Raw genomic sequence first — 15,098 nt, forward strand, 5'->3', positions numbered from 1 at the left:
CAGTTACTTTTTAGAAACTGCCTCATGCCTGCTGTATCAGCCATATGGTACTGCCTAACAGTCCTACTTTTAAGAACTTCCTTTCCTTCACATTTATTTTCAACTTCGAAAAAAGAGCTTTGTGATCACTAATGCCATCTATTACTTCGGTTTCTCTATAGAGCTCATCTGGTTTTACCAACACCACATCCAAAATATTCTTCCCTCTAGTTGGTTCCATCACTTTCTGAATCAGGTGCCCTTCCCATATTAACTTATTTGCCAGTTGTTGTTCATGCTTCCTGTCGTTCGCATTACCTTCCCAATTGACATTTGGTAAATTGAGATCACCTGCTACTATCACGTTCCTTTCCTTATTGTTTCCCACATAGCCGATTATCTTAGCAAATAATTCTGAATCAGCGTCAGTGCTACCCTTTCCCGGTCTGTACACTCCAAAGACATCAAGTTGCCTATTATCTCTAGAGATGAGCCTTATGAACTTTTTCGTAGTTTACAAATTCTTCTTTCAGCAGAATGAATACTCCCCCTCCTACAATTCCTATCCTATCTCTATGATACACCCTCCAGTTCCGTGAGAATATTTCTGCATCCATTATATCATTTCTCAGCCATGATTCAACTCCTATTACAATATCTGGTAAGTTTATATATATTAAATTACTTAATTTGATTCCTTTGTTTACAATGCTTCTACAGTTGAGCCCTAACATTTTTATGTCATAACTAATTGATTTCCAGTTCCCTGTTCGCTTATCACCACTTCCTAGGCTACCCTGTTTCCCTGAATGTACCTGCCTATAACCCATCTAAACGCATTTCCTAACTTATATGTACCACTGCGGTTTAAGTGAAGGCCATCTGAGCGCAGATCCCTGTCTACTACCCACCCATTAGGATCTAGCTCACTCTGAGTTTCCCACATACCCACTCCATAGTGAATGAATGAATGAATGAATGAATGAATGAATGAATGAATACTGATCTGCATTTAGGGTAGTCGCCCAGGTGGCAGATTCCCTATCTTACCTACCCTTTTCCTAAATGATTTCGAAGAAATTGGAAACTTATTGAACGTCTCCCTTGGTAAGTTATTCCAATCCCTAACTCCCCTTCCTATAAATGAATATTTGCCCCAGTTTGTCCTCTTGAATTCCAACTTTATCTTCATATTGTGATCTTTCCTACTTTTATAAACGCCACTCAAACTTATTCGTCTACTAATATCATTCCACGCCATCTCTCCGCTGACAGCTCGGAACATACCACTTCTAATACCAATATAAATGGTCCGTTATTGGACATTATAAATTTTCCAGCTAGCTCATTCTTGGTTGCCAGCGTTTCGCCCTCGTGTGCTAGGGTGGGCTCATCAGTTGGTACCTAGCACACCTACCAATACGCTGGCTAGTGCATACCGTGGAGGCCACTGCGTAGGCTAACTGGAGCTACCGGCAGTGCCAATGCACTAAGAGACTTTGTCTCATCACTAAAAATTGATGCCTGCTTGGCCATCAGATGATATAGATGTTGATTCCCATAGGGAATCTGAAATATTTGTCCTGAATGAGCAAATTCCAATAACGGACCATTTATATTGGTATTATAAATTTGCTCATTCAGGACAAATATTTCAGATTCCCTATGGGAATCAACATCTATATCAACATACCACTTAGTCGAGCAGCTCTTCTTCTTTCTCTCAATTCTTCCCAACCCAAACATTGCAACATTTTTGTAACGCTACTCTTTTGTCGGAAATCACCCAGAACAAATCGAGCTGCTTTTCTTTGGATTTTTTCCAATTCTTGAATCAGGTAATCCTGGTGAGGGTCTCATACACTGGAACCATACTCTAGTTGGGGTCTTACCAGAGACTTATATGCCCTCTACTTTACATCCTTACTACAACCCCTAAACACCCTCATAACCATGCGCAAAGATCTGTACCCTTTATTTACAATCATATTTATGTGATTACCCCAATGAAGATCTTTCCGTATATTAACACCCAGATACCTACAATGATCCCCAAAAGGAACTTTCACCCCATCAACGCAGTAATTAAATTGAGAGGACTTTTCCTATTTGTGAAACTCACAACCTGACATTTAAACCTGTTTATCAACATACCATTGCCTACTGTCCATCTCACAACATTTTTGAGGTCACGTTGCAGTTGCTCACAATCTTGTAACTTATTTATCACTCTATAGAGAATAACATCATCCGCAAAAAGCCTTACCTCCGATTCCACTCCTTTACATATATCATTTATATATATAAGAAAACATAAAGGTCCGATAATACTGCCTTGAGGAATTCCCCTCTTAATTATTACAGGGTCAGATAAAGCTTCACCTACTCTAATTCTCTGAGATCTATTTTCTAGAAATATAGCAACCCATTCGGTCACTCTTTTGTCTAGTCCAATTGCACTCATTTTTGCCAGTAGTCTCCCATGATCCACCCTATCAAATGCTTTAGACAGGTCAATCGCGATACAGTCCATTTGACCTCCAGAATCCAAGATATCTTCTATATCTTGCTGGAATCCTACAAGTTGAGCTTCAGTGGAATAACCTTTCCTAAAACCGAATTGCCTTCTATCGAACCAGTTAGTAATTTCACAAACATGTCTAATATAATCAGAAAGAATGCCTTCCCAAAGCTTACATACAATGATGTCAAACTTACGGGCCTGTAATTTTCAGCTTTATGTCTATCAACCTTTCCTTTATACACAGGGGCTACTATAGCAACTCTCCATTCATCTGGTATAGCTCCTTCAACCAAACAATAATCAAATAAGTACTTCAGATATGGTACTATATCCCAACCCATTGTCTTTAGTACATCTCCAGAAATCTGATCAATTCCAGCCGCTTTTCTAGTTTTCAACTTTTGTATCTTATTGTAACTGGCATTGTTATCATAGATAAATTTTAATACTTCTTTAGCATTGGTGTCCTCTATCTGAACATATCCTTGTAACCAACAATCCTGACATACTGCTGACTGAATACTTCTGCCTTTTGAAGATCCTCGTAAACACACTCCCCTTGTTCATTAATTATTCCTGGAATGTCCTTCTTGGAACCTGTTTCTGCCTTAAAATACCTATGCATACCCTTCCATTTTTCACTAAAATTTGTATGACTGCCAATTATGCTTGCCATCATGTTATCCTTAGCTGCCTTCTTTGCTAGATTCAATTTTCTAGTAATTTCCTTCAATTTCTCCTTACTTCCACAGCCATTTCTAACTCTATTTCTTTCCAGTCTGCACCTCCTTCTTAGTCTCTTTATTTCTCTATTATAATAAGGTGGGTCCTTACCATTCCTTACCACCCTTAAAGGTACAAACCAGTTTTCGCATTCCTCAACAATTTCTTTAAACCCATCCCAGAGTCTGTTTACATTTTTATTTACCGTTTTCCACCAATCATAGTTACTTCTTAGAGACTGCTTCGTGCCTGCTTTATCAGCCATATGGTACTGCCTAATAGTCCTACTTTTAAGACCTTCCTTTCTACCGCATTTATTTTTAACTACCACAAAAACAGCTTCATGATCACTAATACCAACTATTACTTCAGTTTCCCTATAGAGCTCGTCTGGTTTTATCAGCACCACATCCAGGATATTTTTCCCTCTGGTTGGTTCCATCACTTTCTGAATCAGCTGTCCTTCCCATATTAACTTATTTGCCTTTTTTTGGTCATGCTTCCTGTCGTTCGCATTTCCTTCCCAATTGGTATCTGGCAAATTCAGATCTCCCACTACAATCACATTTCTTTCCATGTCGTTTTCCACATACCTGACTATCCTATCAAATAATTCCGAATCCACGTCAGTGCTACCCTTTCCCGATCTGTACACTCCAAATATATCATGTTGCCTATTATCTTTAGAAATGAGCCTTACACCTAGAATTTCATGTGTCTCGTCTTTAACTTTTTCGTAGCTTACAAATTCTTCTTTCATCAGAATGAACACACCCCCTCCCACCATTCCTATCCTATCTCTACGATACACACTGCAGTGCGGTGAGAAAATTTCTGCATCCATTATATCATTTCTCAGCCTTGATTCAACTCCTATTACAATATCTGGTAAGTATATATCTATTAAATTACTTAATTCTATTCCTTTCTTTACAATTCTTCTACAGTTCAACACTAACAATTTTATGTCATCTCTACTTGATTTCCAGTTCCCTGTTCCCTTATCACCGCTCCCTAGGCCATCCCGTTTCCCTGAATGTAACTTCCTATTACCCTTCCAAACAAATTTCCAAACTTATACGTACCACTGCGGTTTAAATGAAGGCCATCTGAATGCAGATCCCTATCTCCTACCCACCCATTAAGATCTAGAAATTTCACTCCCAGTTTTCCACATACCCACTCCATAGTCTCATTTAAATCCCCAATCACCTTCCAGTCAGTATCCCTCCTACACAGTATTCCACTAATAACAATCTCCGCTTTCGTAAACTTCACCCTTGCTGCATTTACCAGATCCCACACATCTCCAACTATGTTGGTACTTATATCAGCTTGCCTTACGTTGTTGGTACTAACGTGAAACAATAGCACCTTCTCCTTCCCCTCCTCCCTCTCTTCTACTTTTCTCAAAATCTGCCTCAACCTAATTCCTGGATAACATTCTACCCTGGTTCCCTTTCCTCCACACACTTTCCCCATGTGTCTAACGATGGAATCCCCCATGACCAGAGCCTCAACCCTACCCACCTCATTTGATCCCCTCCCCTCCTGGTCAGCCCTGTCTTTCCTGATAGCTGCAGAAGCTACTTCCTCCTCCCTTTTCTCCTTCCCATGACCTTGTTCCACCTGTCTTTTCCTATCCTCTACTCTACATTTCCCTTTCTACCTTTTCCCTTCCTCCTACTTCCACACATCTCACCAACAGTTCCCTGTCCCTCATCTTCCCTCTGTTGTTTTACCTGGAGTGACTCGTACCGATTTCGCACAGACACCTGTCCTGAATTCTGATCCTGAATAGAGCCCTTAGCCTGCAATCTCCTTCCCCATAGAACATTAGACCACTGTCTTCTACAACTCCCCCCTTTCTATCCCCTCCCTCTTGTACATCTACTGTAACCTGTACATTGTTTGAGGGACAAATTATTATTAGTATTACGGTCTAATACACATGAAAGATAACACACGAATATAGCAGGCAAGATACGGCACTATCTAAATGTCTTCCTGTCTTCTGTGAGAATCCTAATTATCTCCCTCAAACTTTCCAAATCCTCCCTCATACCCCTCAATGCCTCACCACACCCACAGTTCGTACACTCGCGCTCCTTAGCCATTCTTTACGGAAAAAAATTAAATTAAAAATAAAATAACTTATTTGCAAAAAATAAATGAACGGAGGGATATGTTGTCTGGGATAGTACTCAAAGATCACACAATAAGGTAATTAATATATGACTACACTACAATACTACTTAGTCGTGCTATATTTTTTATCCTACAACCCCTAACAGGATAAAAACTGCTGTTAATTACTGAATATCGAAAGGAATACACAAGAACTACACAATTCCAAACTGCAATTAAGCCTATCCTAATTACAACAACATTATTTTAGTACGAGTTTCTACGGATGCCTCTACTACACAAATATTTTACAATAATAAAATAAGCACACTAAATTCTAATAGGATATTACTCGTATACTACTGTACAGTACACTACAGTAATTTTTAAACTACTTTCAGACGCATCCTAATTACAATACCGGTACCGTATGTCACTACTAAGCACAAACAGAAATGAAATTTGCAAGAACTACTGTACTCAAAGATTACCAAGGAAGCTAAATGCTTAGACAAATTATTATTAGTATTACGGTCTAATACACACCAAAGATAACACACGAATATAGCAGGCAAGATACGGCACTATCTAAATGTACTGTATGTATACTACAATGTATCAATCAATCAATCAATCAATACTGATCTGCATTTAGGGCAGTCGCCCAGGTGGCAGATTCCCTATCTGTTGCTTTCCTAGCCTTTTCCGAAATGATTTCAAAGAAATTGGAAATTTATTGAACATTTCCCTTGGTAAGTTATTCCAATCCCTAACTCCCCTTCCTATAAATGAATATTTGCCCCAGTTTGTCCTCTTGAATTCCAACTTTATCTTCATATTGTGATCTTTCCTACTTTTATAGACGCCATTCAAACTTATTCGTCTACTAATGTCATTCCACGCCATCTCTCCGCTGACAGCTCGGAACATACCACTTAATGTAGGATGCTAAAAGGTTAGTTTTTTCCACCTATTCAATACATATAAATTTTATAAATTAGGAATTTATTATTGATTCCACTTGAGACATGTTTCGCCCTTCATTGAGGGCATCATCAGTCAAAGGGCGAAACATGTCTCAAGTGGAATCAACAATAAATTCCTAATTTATAAAATTTATATGTATTGAATAGGTGGAAAAAACTAACCTTTTAGCATCCTACATTCAGTATCTTCAATACGGATAGCAATGATTTTTATCACTTGCAACATACCACTTAGTCGAGCAGCTCTTCTTCTTTCTCTCAATTCTTCCCAACCCAAACATTGCAACATTTTTGTAACGCTACTCTTTTGTCGGAAATCACCCAGAACAAATCGAGCTGCTTTTCTTTGGATTTTTTCCAGTTCTTGAATCAGGTAATCCTGGTGAGGGTCCCATACACTGGAACCATACTCTAGTTGGGGTCTTACCAGAGACTTATATGCACTCTCCTTTACATCCTTACTACAACCCCTAAACACCCTCATAACCATGTGCAGAGATCTGTACCCTTTATATACAATCCCATTTATGTGATTACCCCAGTGAAGATCTTTCCTTATATTAACACCTAGATACTTACAATGATCCCCAAAAGGAACTTTCACCCCATCAACGCAGTAATTAAAACTGAGAGGACTTTTCCTATTTGTGAAACTCACAACCTGACTTTTAGCCCCGTTTATCAACATACCATTGCCTGCTGTCCATCTCACAATATTTTCGAGGTCACGTTGCAGTTGCTCACAATCTTGTAACTTATCACTCTATAGAGAATAACATCATCCGCAAAAAGCCTTACATCCGATTCCACTCCTTTACTCATATCATTTATATATATAAGAAAACATAAAGGTCCGATAACACTGCCCTGAGGAACTCCCCTCTCAACTATTACAGGGTCAGACAAAGCTTCACCTACTCTAACTCTCTGAGATCTATTTTCTAGAAATATAGCAACCCATTCAGTCACTCTTTTGTCTAGTCCAGTTGCACTCATTTTTGCCAGTAGTCTCCCATGATCCACCCTATCAAATGCTTTAGACATGTCAATCGCGATACAGTCCATTTGACCTACAGAATCCATGATATCTGCTATATCTTGCTGGAATCCTACAAGTTGAGCTTCAGTGGAATAACCTTTCCTAAAACCGAATTGCCTTCTATCGAACCAGTTATTAATTTCACAAACATGTCTAATATAATCAGAAAGAATGCCTTCCCAAAGCTTACATACAATGCATGTCAAACTTACTGGCCTGTAATTTTCAGCTTTATGTCTATCACCCTTTCCTTTATACACAGGGGCTACTATAGCAACTCTCCATTCATCTGGTATAGCTCCTTTGGCCAAACAATAATCAAATAAGTACTTCAGATATGGTACTATATCCCAACCCATTGTCTTTAGTATATCCCCAGAAATCTGATCAATTCCAGCCGCTTTTCTAGTTTCCAACTTTTGTAACTTATTGTAAATGTCATTGTTATCATATGTAAATTTTATTACTTCTTTGGCCTTAGTGTCTTCCTCTATCTCGACATTATCCTTGTAACCAACAATCTTTACATACTGCTGACTGAATACTTCTGCCTTTTGAAGATCCTCACATACACACTCCCCTTGTTCATTAATTATTCCTGGAATGTCCTTCTTGGAACCTGTTTCTGCCTTAAAATACCTATACATACCCTTCCATTTTTCACTAAAATTTGTATGACTGCCAATTATGCTTGCCATCATGTTATCCCTAGCTGCCTTCTTTGCTAGATTCAATTTTCTAGTAAGTTCCTTCAATTTCTCCTTACTTCCACAGCCATTTCTAACTCTATTTCTTTCCAGTCTGCACCTCCTTCTTAGTCTCTTTATTTCTCTATTATAATAAGGTGGGTCTTTACCATTCCTTACCACCCTTAAAGGTACAAACCAGTTTTCGCATTCCTCAACAATTTCTTTAAACCCATTCCAGAGTCTGTTTACATTTTTATTTACCGTTTTCCACCGATCATAGTTACTTTTTAGAAACTGCCTCATACCTGCTTTATCAGCCATATGGTACTGCCTAACAGTCCTACTTTTAAGACCTTCCTTTCTATCACATTTACTTTTAACTACAACAAAAACAGCTTCATGATCACTACTACCATCTATTACTTCAGTTTCCCTATAGAGCTCATCTGGTTTTATCAGCACGACATCCAGGATATTTTTCCCTCTGGTTGGTTCCATCACTTTCTGAATCAGCTGTCCTTCCCATATTAACTTATTTGCCATTTGTTGGTCATGCTTCCTGTCGTTCGCATTTCCTTCCCAATTGACATCTGGCAAATTCAGATCTCCTGCTACAATCACATTTCTTTCCATGTCGTTTCCCACATAGCTGACTATCCTATCAAATAATTCCGAATCCGCATCAGTGCTACCCTTTCCCGATCTGTACACTCCAAATATATCAAGTTGCCTATTATCTTTAGAAATGAGCCTTACACCTAGAATTTCATGTGTCTCATCTTTAACTTTTTCGTAGCTTACAAATTCTTCTTTCACCAGAATGAAAACTCCCCCTCCCACCTTTCCTATCCTATCTCTACGATACACACTCCAGTGCCGTGAGAAAATTTCTGCATCCATTATATCATTTCTCAGCCATGATTCAACTCCTATTACACACTACCGGTACAGTACACTGCGTTTATTTAAATGCTTAAGTAGCGAGAGGATTGCCATACACAAAGAAAAACACCAATATAACTGGCAAGATACTATCTAATATATTATACCTTATCTTCACTACAATTCTACTGAAATGTGGTTATGTGATTATTACAGCTGGTGGATTACTATTATTTTCCCTACTCCACGGGACGGAGAATAAAAGTGTCTTTAATTAGGCCTACTGAAAAATACTAGGTTGTCTACAATAATTTCTCAAATATTTCTATCAAAACTACTCCTACTGCTTCGGGGACCTAAACTGCAATTACTGGGATATATGAACTTCATTATTATTAGCCCCCGCTCATAAATACTGAAGGATCGAGGGAGCGAAATGTAAATTACGGATACTTTAACGACCTACTCAGAAGTACAAATGAATGGAATACAAGATCAGCTGATTTTTATTTATATTTACTTGACTACACTACTCCCTTTGTTCACGACTGTAGCCAACAATGAAATATTTGAATATGAGGAGCGACAATAATCAATAACAATACGACTGTTAACTATTACCGTGTAATCTCTTTAACTACTTTTTAAATGGAAGTTTACAGGCGTATCGTGTTTTTTAATGTAGTAAATTATTACCTTCGCGATAGTTTGGACGGATATCTATATGAAATACCGGAGAAGTTTCGGCGGAAGTTACGGTACTGTTCCTTACGATAATCTGCCTTTGTAAGTATTATACCAACGAATTTAAATTCCCAATCATCCTCCAGTCAGTATCCCTCCTACACAGTATTCCACTGATAACAATATCCGCTTCCTTAAACTTCACCCGTGCTGCATTTACCAGATCCCACACATCCCCATCTATGTTGATACTTATACCTGCTTGTCTTACGTTGTTAGTACCAACGTGAAGATCAGATCAGTAGTGAGTGAGTGATTGATTGATTGATTGATTGATAAGTGCAATTTTGTTGATACTGTATAGGCTTTTGGGCTTTTGCTGTGTCAAGAAAATAAGGTGAAATTCTTTATGTTTCACAGAGAACTGCGCTCTGCATCATCAGAAGAAATCTCAACTGTCCACGAGAAAGGCTTCTTAAACAATTTTGTTTTCTCTCAAAATAATATGACCGGGCGAGTTGGCCGTGCGCGTAGAGGTGCGCGGCTGTGAGCTTGCATCCGGGAGATAGTAGGTTCGAATCCCACTATCGGCAGCCCTGAAGATGGTTTTCAGTGGTTTCCCATTTTCACACCAGGCAAATGCTGGGGCTGTACCTTAATTAAGGCCACGGGCGCTTCCTTCCAACTCCTAGGCCTTTCCTATCCCATCGTCGCCATAAGACCTATCTGTGAAAAAAAAATGAACATAAGTGTAGGATTTTCCATTTGCATTTAGGTTTATAAAGAACCAAAATTTATAAACATTTTAAGCTAATCAGCCCACTGATAAGTTAAAAATTGAGGCTTCTACAAATTGTTTTACATACGAATGGAAAAACTCGGCACTGAGCTCAGCACTTAAAAGGTTAAGATCACAATATACCTGCGGCTGACTTTTCCCGTTCTTAGGCATCCCAACAAACATTAGTGGTGTGATGGTAGATTCTGCCTTGGCATGTACCAAGCTATAGTTGCCTTTTAAAGCCCAGTAAGACTTTTGCAAAAACATGCATGCATCAGGTATTTACCCAATGCATCAAACTATGATTCGGTTATGTAAAAAATATGTGCCAATTATAAGCTTTCGATTGGTTGTGAAATTAATGCTAAAGTGATGGCATACGGATAGAAAACATGCAAGTTTGTGAAGCGGGAAGTAGTTTTACAGCAAGTACGCTTTTTGATAAGATCGAGGCAACAGTCACCGTGGGTCCACGCACTAAGCACAGATGTGCTGGCGCATGTGCTGTTGATAAGTGGGTTTGAATCCCACGAGCGCTTAATATTTTTATCCACATTTTAAGCTTCTGAGCATCAAATACAATGCCATTCATGCCACATTCGACCCATATTGACATGTGAACCAAGACAGAATGCACCTGTACCACAAATGATTTCCACACAGATTACAACTAGTAAATAAACACCTGCAGAAGAAAGGACAGGATCTAGAAATCAAGTGTTTAGCTTTTGCAGATGACCTTGCTAAAAACCAAGAAGATGCTCGAAAGATCCTGGAGAGGCTACATGAAATCACCAAAAAAGTGGATCTTAAGTCTCTGAATATATGGAGTACAAGCACCAAGCGAGGTAAATTAAAAGGACAGCCTGGGTGAATGGATCCAAGTAAATGGACTGGATAAAGAGGCAAAGCTATCGGACATTATAACTCGGTAATAAAACTGTAAGGATTGTACACTTCCAAGTGCGTGATTTAAAAAAGAGGAGCTGCAAGAACTCGGAAGACTACTGATGAAAGAGAGAAATGAGGAGCTCTACAAGTACACGAACACCTGTTCAGCTGCAAGTGGGTAGACACTGCAGATGAGTCTACAGTCTAAAATCATTTCAAGAGACACCACTAAAACAGATCAGAGAGAAAATTGACAAGTGAAAGAATGAAGACGTTTTGAGAACAGAAGAAAGACCAAGAAGCCTTAAGTTCTATGTGGTCCATAGATTGCCAAATTTGGAAAAGAAGAAATAAATAAACCCTTGACGTGAGGGCATTAAGATACACTGGCTTTGCGGATGATCAGGGTCAAGTGGGATTCACACGGCGACTCCAGCAAGCATTTTACCGGAAAGCGTACTAGATACACAACTCCTTAACCATTTCTGTTTCACACATGAGCATACGTTTTCTCTTGGTATGCCATAACTTTTAGTGTTCATTTCATACCCTACGCAATCTTACTAATTGTTGAATACACCTCCCTAGTCTGGTCAATTTCTGCTTCTTCAAACCTCAGCCACCGTGACTGTGTACAATCTTTTTTCTGTGCTATCGTCAGACCCAGGGTCCCTGCCTGTCCCAACTTACGCACTAACCAAGTACTCAGGAAACTAAAACTCAAAACCCTTTCTGCTCGGAGGAAAGTACCCAACCTAAAGCAACTCCCCCTCCACGTCCCATCCCGTAGTACCAGAATGAAGACCCTATTCCATATTCCTTAGTCCCAGCTTTCTCTCACCCAAAGGTTCTTTTCTGTACGTATTATGTTTAATACCCTATCAACAAGAACCCAGAAACTTTCATTTTGTTTCCTTCCATCTGTCATGATATTTCTCATATAACTTAATTTTCCTTCTTGTTCTTTTCTGTTTCTTCTCCTGTATTTACTGTAAGTGTATTTTCCTTTGTTAATGTCGTCACTTATGTAAATATGTATTATAAGGGATTGTACAGTATTTTGTGTGTATATTTATGTCCTTAGTAAATATTTATATGTAAGCAAGTCTCTGAAATGTTGCTCTAATTGTCTTTAGGTTGGCTCTTTGGCGTTGTGTGCTGCCAACGTTGTCTACATCTGTGGTATCAGATCAGTATAACTTGCGCCACTCTCTGTAGGAAGAACAGCGTTCCATTTTATGGGGTCTGAGGGCACACCAGAAGACACAAGCGTGAAGGATGAGGAAAGCTCATGCCAATATTGAACAGACGAATGACTGTTGATGATGTGGCAAACCATGTACACATTAGTGAAAGTGTGTTCGAGATGTGTTTAAAGAGGATCTAGTGGACCGTCTGCTAACGGAGGTGGAAAGTTTCTCAAATGGATCATCACTGGAGATGAAACATAGCTTCCGAACCAGAGAGCAAACTTCAGAGCATCCCGCATCCCCAGTCAAAAAGAAATTCAAGAATCAACCAAAAGTGACTGTCAAGGGCCAATCCTGGAACGTTACCAGGAAAAGTGGGAACAGTAAGCATTACAGTGATATGCTGATAAACAAGCTGAAACCTGCAATTTGCAACAGACACAGAGTTCTTTTGTTCCATGACAAAGCGCGTCCACCGCTACATTTCGAGGTGTTGGAGCCTCCTGAGTACAGTCCCGATCTCGACCCGTCTGATTGCTATCTGTCTGGTCCACTTAAAAAATTCTGTAAGAGGCCGTCGATTCAGCTCCAATCAAAAGGTGAAGGAAGCGGTGCAAAGAAAAACCTTTTTTGCAGAGGTTATCAGAAAGCTTGTGAAACGGTGGACCATGTGCATCGAAAGGCAGAGTGACTCAGTTGAAACATGATGTCAATTAAAAGTGTGTATTCTTTTCATATTGATTGTAGATACTTACTGACTTCCCCTTGTATATCTTTTGTTTTAGATTAATATATTCTGTTCATAACTTGGATCTTTGTAATTCGGAGTTTCATCCTGAATAAATAAATAAATGAATGTTTATAATTGTCGCGTACTAACCGTATGACAGTTTACGAAGCATAAGATACAGCTACACTGAGCAAATTTCACTTGTACTGTCAACAGACTAATTTGTTGTTGTTTGAATCATCAGTCCATAGACTGGTTTGATGCAGCTCTCCTTAGCACCATATCATGTCCTAACCTTTCCATTTCTACATAACTGCTGCATCCTACATCTGCTTGTCATATTCATACCTTGGTCTACTCCTACCGTTCTTACCACCTACACTTCCTTGAAAAACAAACTGAACAAGTCCTGAATGTCTTAAGATGTATCCTATCATTCTATCCCTTCTTCTCGTCAAATTTAGCCAACAGCTTATAAATCTCATATTTTGTCCCGTATTGGCTCAACACAACTAAGGTTAACTTATAAGGAGATTCCCACCTTCCAATATTTGTCAATTTCTATATAATGGTTTAATTAATTACATGATATAATCTAGCTTAATCAAATTGCTCTCCTCTCACCGACTACATTCAGTATCTCTTCATTTGTAATTCGATCTATCCATCTCGCCTTCAGCATTCTTCTGTAACACCACATTTCAAAAGCTTCTATTCTCTTTCTTTCTGAGCTAGTTATCGTCCATGTTTCACTTCCATACAATGCCAGGCTCCACACAAAAGTCTTCAAAAACACCCTTCTAATTCCTATATCTATGTTTGAAGTGAGCAAATTTCTTTTCTTAAGAAAGCTCTTCCTTGCTTGTGCTAGTCTGCATTTTATGTCCTCCTTACTTCTGCCATCGTTAGTTATTTTGCTACCCAAGTAACAATATTCATCTACTTCCTTTAAGACTTCATTTCCTAATCTAATATTCCCTGCATCACCTGCCTTTGTTTGACTGCACTCCATTACTTTTGTTTTGGACTTCTTTAGTACTCCTTATCCAAGACTTCGTCCATACCATTCAGCAACTTCTTGAGATCTTTTGCAGTCTCAAATAAAATAACAATATCATTGGCAATCTCAAGGTTTTGATTTCCTCTCCTTGGATTGTGATCCACTTTCCAAATTCCTCTTTGATTTCCTTTACTGCAACCTAGCCTTACTCCTTTCTGGATTGCTGCTTCTTTTTCAAAAGCCTCAATTCTTATCACTGCAGACTGATTTTTATACAGATTGTAGACAGTTCTTTGTTCTCTGTATCTGATCCCAATTACCTTCTGATTCTCAAATAGCTTGGTCCAATCAACATTATCGAATGCCTTTTCTAGATCTACGAATGCCATGTACGTGGGCTTGTCCTTCTTAATTCGATCCTCTAAGATCAGACGTAAAGTCAGGATTGCTTCATGTGTTCCTGCATTTCTTCTAAAGCCAAACTGATCTTCTCCCAACTCAGCTTTAACTTGTCTTTCTATTCTGAAATAATACGTGTTAAAATTTTGCAGGCATGAGATACTAAACTAATGGTGCGATAGTTTTCACACTTGTCAGCACTGGCTTTCTTGAGAATAGGTATAACAACCTTCTGCCGAAAATCGGATGGCACTTCTCCTTTCTCGTACATCTTGCACACTAAATGGAATAACCTTGCCATGCTGGTTTCTCCTAAGGCAGTCAGTAATTCAGAGGGAATGTCATCAAATCCAGGTCCCCTGTTCCTATTTAGGTCTCTCACAGCTCTTTCAAACTCTGACCTCAAAATTGGGTCTCCCATGTCATCAGCATGAACAGCCTCTTCTTGTTCCAGAACCAAATCATCTACGTCTT

At 38.9% G+C, this 15,098-nt stretch overlaps 2 protein-coding genes across 3 annotated transcripts in view; one reads left to right on the forward strand and one right to left on the reverse strand.

Annotated features, from left to right (window-relative positions):
• The window catches only part of p115 (General vesicular transport factor p115), a 637,868-nt gene extending 624,543 nt beyond the window's left edge, over positions 1 to 13,325 (forward strand). The window contains exon 19 of one of the 2 annotated variants that reach the window (XR_011017628.1): positions 12,442 to 13,325. The gene's annotated coding sequence lies outside the window, so the exon portion shown is untranslated. The remainder of the gene's footprint in view (positions 1 to 12,441) is intronic. The other variant, XM_067138596.2, reaches the window with a different exon arrangement.
• The window catches only part of LOC136858791 (gastrula zinc finger protein XlCGF7.1), a 114,555-nt gene that overhangs the window by 38,435 nt on the left and 61,022 nt on the right, over positions 1 to 15,098 (reverse strand). The window lies entirely within an intron of this gene.

This window comes from Anabrus simplex, chromosome 1, assembly GCF_040414725.1.
Source record: "Anabrus simplex isolate iqAnaSimp1 chromosome 1, ASM4041472v1, whole genome shotgun sequence".
Classification (NCBI taxonomy): domain Eukaryota; kingdom Metazoa; phylum Arthropoda; class Insecta; order Orthoptera; family Tettigoniidae; genus Anabrus; species Anabrus simplex.